A 7,832-nucleotide genomic window follows, 5' to 3' on the forward strand; every position below is an offset into this window, starting at 1 on the left:
GGCCAAAGGGATACAGATAAAGACCTTTTCAGCTTCTACTGGATTTCACTGTGCACCTGTCAACACTAGCAAGTTACAACCTGAGGAGGGAAACAGTGTTTGAACAGCATTTTGTGGTGTTGGATAACTGGTTTTTGAACCTGTAGTATGAGCTAATGCTGATTTGCACATGGAATTTATTTTTGAAAGACATTACATACTGAAATAATTTACACCCTAAAATAGGAAGGCATCAAAACCCTTTATTTTAAACAAAGCTTAGTCTGACTGGCTTCACTAAAAGATGCATCACATCTTGACTTTGTCCAAAAATTACTTCACAACCTCAATGGAAACCACAGGGTTACTAGCAAAGCTATCAAGGAAATAAAGTTACATCCACTGAAATCGCAATGAAAGTTTCCTTCAATACAAACAATGATCTTAGAGATAAACAGCACAAAAAAAACCCCAAAAACCAAAAAACAAAAAAGCATAAGAAAAAGGCACAAAGTCAATACAGCATGTTTTCAGAACAAACTGAAAAGGGGAAAAATGAGATGTCTTGGATCCCTTGGCATATGTAAACATCAAGAAGACATCACACTTGGACTAATCTCAGGGAAAAGCAGCCATATAAAGTAAATCTATAGGCTATCTAAAGTAAATCTATGGGCTTTCTTGGCCTTCTAAAGTATGGAAGATAATAGAAGAATAAGAAGATAAAAGGAAGTCCTCTTTCTTTTTTGTTAAAAAAAGTTGCTTTAAAGTAGGGTGGACTTTTTATTCTGTCACTTTGTAGGATCTATTTTAAATGACCTATTTAAATGTTCTGCAATTATGGTGCTTTTGTATATTTTCCATGTGAAGCTAACAGAAAGGGAATCCCTTGAAGTCATGGTATTTTAACCAACCAAAGAATAATCTTCTTTTTCTTTCTCTCTGAATTCTTCATACAAGGTGTCTTAAAATAGATAAGACAGGTTCATTACCATTGTCATAATTGTCAGCTTCTGTCAGTTCCATTAGTGGATAAAGGTGTCTCTGAATATTACTCATGCACTCCTAGCCAGCCCCCCAAACTCTGTACAAGCCTCCTAAAACCATTCCTCTGCTGCTCTCTCCAGTCTCTCAAACCTGTTCTTCAGCTATTTACCACCTGCAAGGGTTCCCTTGTTACAGCATTTCACTTTTTCCACCTAATCCTTCTGCACTGCTTCTGGCTTACTTTAGTGATATGTTAATATCTGAATGTCTTTATTGATTTACTAATCACTATTTTAATAAAATTTGTTTCCCTTTACATTTGGTTGACATGCTGGTTTCAGATTTGTCTGGGAGGTTGGTTAAACTTCACACCTTGGAGATGACCTGAAATGTTCTATGTCAGAACAGTATTTGGGTCATAGATCTCAAGATTAGGCAAGACATTGGTTTTTTATCTTTTTGTTATGCTCAATGCATCTACAAGCATATCCTCTTGGCTTAAGAGGATTCCAATAATGCTAGAATTTGCCTTTAGACTACAAGGTTTCCATCATTCAGGCACCAGTTTAGACTTTTCACATTAATCTGCCTTTGATTCTTTCACTATTTAATAAATATGCATAAATGTTTCTTCTGAAAACAAGATTTCATGGACATTTGGGAAGAAAAGATATTTTACCTTTTTAAATGTTGAGAGGCACAAGTGTGAGAAAATACAGTCTTTTTTTCTGGCTAAGTGAGGAAACTCTACAGAAGTTTATTTTTCTTCTTTACTTTTCCATCTAAACTTTGATGAAAATTAAATTCCCATGACTGTGAGCTGCAGTAGGCATTGTAAAACATTTAACATATGCTGTTGCTGTGCATTTAGTCCAGCTCATCCTCCTCTCAGAACTTGTCCCATCTCTCTGTCACCCCATAAGTGTCTAGGGCTCACACAACTAATCACACACCAGCTATAACACATGCTGGAGCACTTCACAAGACAGCTCAGTTCACTAATTTGGTTGAAAATTAGCCTAATCTAGAGAAGAAAAAAGCAGTCATTTGGGCCTGGTGAGCTGGTTCAAGGAGGGTCCAGTAAATGCCAGAGATGGCACAAGAGTTTGACAAGACCCTTTGGCTTGTCATTTGGAAAACTTCACTGCTCTGAATAATTATTTTACACATCATGAAATCTAGCTTTACATTTTTTAAAGACATTTCTGGGTTTTTTTCTGTTTTCCTTTTGATGGTCCAGCTCCTGTTCCCCAGTGTGTCCATCCAGTGGAATGCAGCAGAGCTGCCTGAACATATTGCTGTGCTTAAGCCTTTGCCAAGGTGAGGAAGATTTCATTTTACCTGCTTTTGGAACAGTCTGGATTGGCTGCTCATGCCTCAGAGACAATTACATGAGGCAGACAGGTAAAGAGAGGACATTCCTTCCTTCACCCAGATGGGGCTAAAATTCGTAGAGAGGGTGAGAAACCCATCTCAAATACAACCTTTCCTGGGAAGAGAAGAGAAGGTATGTCAGGGAAGATTTAGGTTGGATATTAGGAGAGGGTTTTTCACCCAGAGGGTGTTTGGGCACTGGAACAGGCTGCCCAGGGAAGTGGACACAGCACCAGCCTACCAGAGCTCAAGAAGCATTCGGAAAGAACATGGTGTGATTCTTGGGGTTCTCCTGTGAAGGGCCACAAGTTGGTTTTTGATAAACTTTGTGGGTCCCTTACAATGCAGAATATTCTGTTATTCCATGATCATTTTGCTACAGTGTCAAAATGTTTGTTGTTAAAAGCAAACATCTCTTTTTCAACTATAGTGCCTTCCCTGAAGACACTTTATATCAGACCAGCACTGGTCTTTAATCATTAAGTTAAAAAAAAGACACAACTTAGATACTGAAACTTCAGTTTCTTTCTCGAAAGACCGTGCTCCTACATTCCTTTGCAGCAGTCTTGAGGCAATAGGAAAGCCAGTATTGGCCTGCTTTTTTAAAAACAATAATAAAAAAGCCTGTTAGCTCATGAGCCTATGGAGGCTTTAATTGAAATTAATAGAAAATGCAAAAGTAGAGGAAATTAGGGCAGCTGCAAAAGAAACCCCAGAAGCAAAAGCAGAATAAAGTAGAGCAATGAGAAAACCCATGTAACAACTTAATTTTGCTTCAGATGTTTCCCCCTTGGTGTAACTTTTTCCCCCAAATCAAGCAACAAGTCTAAAGCACATGGTTTCTTTTGCAGATGCCTATTAATTCTACCCAGTGGTCCTTCAGCTGATGAGCACAGTAGCTGGGGAGTTTATCTCTCAGTGTGCTGAAAGACAGGAGTAGCTGGCAAGTTGCTCTGGGCTTGTTCCATGAGGTCACAGCTTGAACCTCTTCATCCAAGAGACAGCACCAGCTTAAACTACAGCAGAACCAGAATATTTATTTTTCATTCTAAAGATTGAATGGAAACCGTTTTATTTTCTTTCTTGTAAGCTTTATTCTTTATCCAAGAAATAAAGTAAAGAGACCTTTCTGCTTGCAGGTAGCTTTATGAAAGAGTTATTCCATCAACGTTTACACATGTGAGAAGCCCCATTTAGGTCTGTGGAATTCCAGAAGGTGATAGGAAACAGTCTCATGTGTGAGAAAAACATTGAAGAGTGAGGATTTAAATTAGAATATTCTAAATTCATATTCTGTCAATGTCAAGTGACCTCAACCCATCCAATCCTGACTGGAAGCATAGCAGGGATGGTAGTGGTGGCATAAAAGATTTCCCTTGCTCCACCGTTGAAGACAAAGTACTTAGGAGCAAACAAAGAAACAAGTCTTGTAACACAATACTTTTTCTCCCCTTCTTAAAGTACCTCTTTCCTTCTTATCCTCTAACATTTCTAGCCCCAGTCAAAGTCCTTTACATTTTCTCTGCAGTTCTTTAATTCAGTTAATAGGCTGGCTGGTCAGGGAGAATGAAGTGTTATTTCATTATTTGGTGTGTTCAATAATGTCAGAGTTTTCTAGCGCGGGATCCTTATTTTAAATATATTTCTCATCTTGAGAAATCATTTAGTGAGCAGTTTCCACATGAGACAGATAGGACAAGACCAGTTGCTTGTAGGTTTTACATTTAACCCTCTATCATAAAACCTTATAGAAAAATATCCCACGTAAGTTCCTCCCCTATTATTTTTCTAAATTTTCTTTGTCTCCTGATTTCACATTTTTGGTTGTTCCAGGGGTCAAGAGGATAGGCCAAGCTTGGCTTTAGCCTCTGACAGTGAGCCAGAGGGTGAACAACCCCTGGGTGAGTGAGCACAGAGAAAGTAAATAAGTAAGGCACAGGACATCTTGCAACTTAGTGAAATTAAATGCCTACCCACTGTGCTCTGACAGCACAGTTATGGAAAGGTGGCAAGCACAGTGTGATGGAGCTGGACCACCCCACAGGCTGAGTTTACAAAGAGACTTGGTGAGAAAACCCACTACCAGCATCAAGACCACTTGATCAAGCATTCAAGACAATGAGTCATGCAAATGAATAGCAAAATATGGCAATCCCTGTTGAAGGGATGCATGCATTTCAGTGATTCCTCAGGTTTCCTGGATGCAGGTGAGGGGTTCCTTGTTGCATACTGAGCAGGGGTCCTGGATAAAATGGAGGAAGTTAGGTGGAAATAATATAGAGACAGGCAAAGACATATATCTGACAGTTTCTTCCACTTTATTTAGCACAGTGCTCTCTCTCACAGTGGTTCTGACTTCGATCTATTGCACACTTGCACTGTTCCCTATCACACTGTGTCTTTAAAAGAGTGCACATGCCAGGACTCACTCGAGTGCATACAGAGTTTTCAAGGATGCTCTTCCTCCCCCTCTTTTGACTGATACTCTGGCAAAATATAGACAAGATGTGGACATTGGGTGGAGTTACTGGTTGATTTGGGGGGCTTTTCTCCTCCTCAGAAGGCTGTGTCCTATTAGCTGAAGACTTATTAGAAGACTGCACAGTCGTTTCTGTATTCTGCTGTGCTGGATGTTGTTTGCTGGGTATGGCTGTTGTTACTGATCTGTATGAAAGCAGAAACTTATTGTAGACCTGTTAAAGTGAAATTGGTCAACCATGGAAACCTCAGCAACCGACAGAGCCCATACAAACCTTTGCTTTCCTATTCAAAGAATTGTTAACCAGCTTCCCACATGTTCAATCTAAACAGTTTATTTGTTACCTGGGCCCTGTGTGAAGGGCCAAATTATTAACTTTTGGGCCATTTTTACCATTCTTTGGGAAAAGGAAGGTGCAACACATAGTCTTTACATAAAATTATAGCTCCTGTTTCCTGTCAGTTCATTTCTAACTCAGAAAATTTCTGTGGATGAAAAAACAAAGCAACTTATTGCACAGAACTGCCCTCGCCTTCAGCTGCAGCCCCATTTGCATGTGTGCCGAGCAGCATGAGGAAAATGTTCTCCAAGGTTTCCTGCTGTGAGCAGTAGACTCAGCATCTCAACTGGCCTCTGCATTTTGATGACTCTGTTACAGGAGGCTTTTTCTCCTGACAGACTTTGAATGCACATAAAGCTCAGTTTCGGTCTCAAGTTCCTGCATCAGCCCAGAATTAAATTGGGAGAGGTAGGTGACCAAGCATGTCTGTGTGTTTAAAAGAAAAGTATTACTTAGAAGATCTCAAAAAGATGTGAAAGGAAACAAAATATAAATGGGCTTCTGTAATTTCTGAGCAGATTTAAGAATGAATGCCAGTAGCCAGGAGTAAAAAGTACCTTTCTCTCCCAAGATCTTAGGTATGGTAATGACATTATCAACAAGCTAATTGTACCATTACTGAATGCCACCCTGAGTGTGTCTGCTTGGGTGAGAAGTAGTATAGCTCACATTTCTACCTTTTCTTCACATACTTTTCCCTGCAGAAAATCCTGTTATGAATCTGTCAGCCTGTTAGCTTTTGCTCTCCTTTTGCTAAGCTGAAGAAGGAAAAAATACATGCTGCTATGGCAAACAACAGACAGGGGGGAAAGAATCAAAGGAGATGAATGAGGTTCCATCACAGTAGAAAATTTAAGAAAAGGTTAGAGATGACATTAAATGGGCATGGTGTGTAGCCTAAAGTAATCTTGTAAACTTCGGGGAACCAGACCAGGTACTCCAACTTGCCTCTGATGTCTTCCAATTATTTACCATCAGCCCATACAGAAAATTTCTACTGATAGGGATAGAACCTCAAGATGGATCTCAGAAAATGGGTGCAACAAAGTGATTCTAGGATGCAACCCTTTAAAATGTTTTATTCCTGAAGCATGTCATCATCTTGGATCCCAGTCTTGACCTTAGCTTGTGCTTATGTTGTACATTAGAATTCCCCTAAATTTCTTTGGAATGTGATCCTGACATGTAAGCCTAAATATTAGTGAGTTTGACATGATGTAGGCTAGCACAAGTAGCTTAGAAATCACTTAAGGTTTGGAGGAGAAGTTATTTTTAGTGACTGTAAATTAGAAATATAAATATATGACATACTGAAACCCTAGTAATGAAATTGTGCTGCATAACTAAATTTCCTTCTCAGATGAATTCTACAATACCATAAACACATGCCATTGCTAATAGCAACTTATAATAGAAAACATCAAGAATTATCTACTTATAGTGTAATTTCAGTTCTCAAACAGTTATTCATTTCATGGTTTACTTGGTTAAACTATGATATTTTATTATGCTACCTGTATGATGTTTGATTCAGTCTCTTAGTAGTTGTTTGAATGTGGTGGGAATAGTGATCTCTTTGAAATTGTCAGTATGCTCTTTCACCTACTAAATAAGCAGGGAATTAAACAAAACTAGCATCTTGATCTTTACACCTGCATTTCTGTGCCTGCTGCTAAAATAGTTATAAACCAGCTATCGTCCTAAATGAATTTTATTCTACACCTTTGCTCTCTAGTTCATTAGTTTTTTTAAATAGTGTTTGAAAAATTCAGCTTAAACTACATGCAAATCCTTCTAAACCGGGCCCTTTATATACACACATCCCCTTTTATGTGAACAGTACTTTGTTAATGGCTCCATAATTAAGAGAGTTTACATTTTAAAAACTTCAGTTTTTAATTGGCTGAATATTAATCACAGATCACTTTCAGTTCTGTTGTGATATGCAAATTATTAATGTCTCAGCTGCATTTGTTTTCAGGTATCAGTCTAACCACATAGTGCAAAATAACATTCTGCAATTATGTCAATTCGATGCAGCCAGCCTTTGGAGCAAGCTATTTATTTCATTTCAGTAAATGAAGAAAGCAGTTGCTGTTTTCCATTCCCTCATGTTTATTGCCCAGAACCAGCACTCACAACCGGTATGTGTACAGCACATAAACAGTTTTCTAACTGGATCACTTTAGCATTCATGGTAAAGGACAAACAGTTGAACTCCCCTTGCAAGATTTCATTTGGTTAACTGACTCTTCTGCTTTGAAATGAGATGTCACCTGGTTTGGGGGTATTCATTACCATTTTAAAGTGTATTATGAAAGGTAGAGTCAATAGGAGTTGTTAATTAGCAGAATCTGTTTAGCACCAGTGCATAACATTTGAGGATTTTTTTCCATCAGACTGCAGCTGTTACCTAAGCAGAGAAGGAATTTCACCTAACCACAAAGAATGAGATAGACAAATAGCGGCGTTGTCTTAAGAACGGCTCGGGTACGTCTTCTCGCAGCGATTTCGCTCCATAATTGCAATTCACATTAAATGCAGCAAATGTTACCATCCTGCCCACTCAGTTTCCACCTCTACTTTTGTTTCAAGCCGGGAGGGGAGATCGCCAGAGAAGAGCAGGGGGAGTCCTTTCTCGCCTTCTCTCTCCTTCCCCCGCTCGGCTCTCGC

This window comes from Corvus brachyrhynchos, unplaced genomic scaffold (genome assembly GCF_000691975.1).
Source record: "Corvus brachyrhynchos isolate BGI_N302 unplaced genomic scaffold, ASM69197v1 scaffold346, whole genome shotgun sequence".
NCBI lineage: Eukaryota > Metazoa > Chordata > Aves > Passeriformes > Corvidae > Corvus > Corvus brachyrhynchos.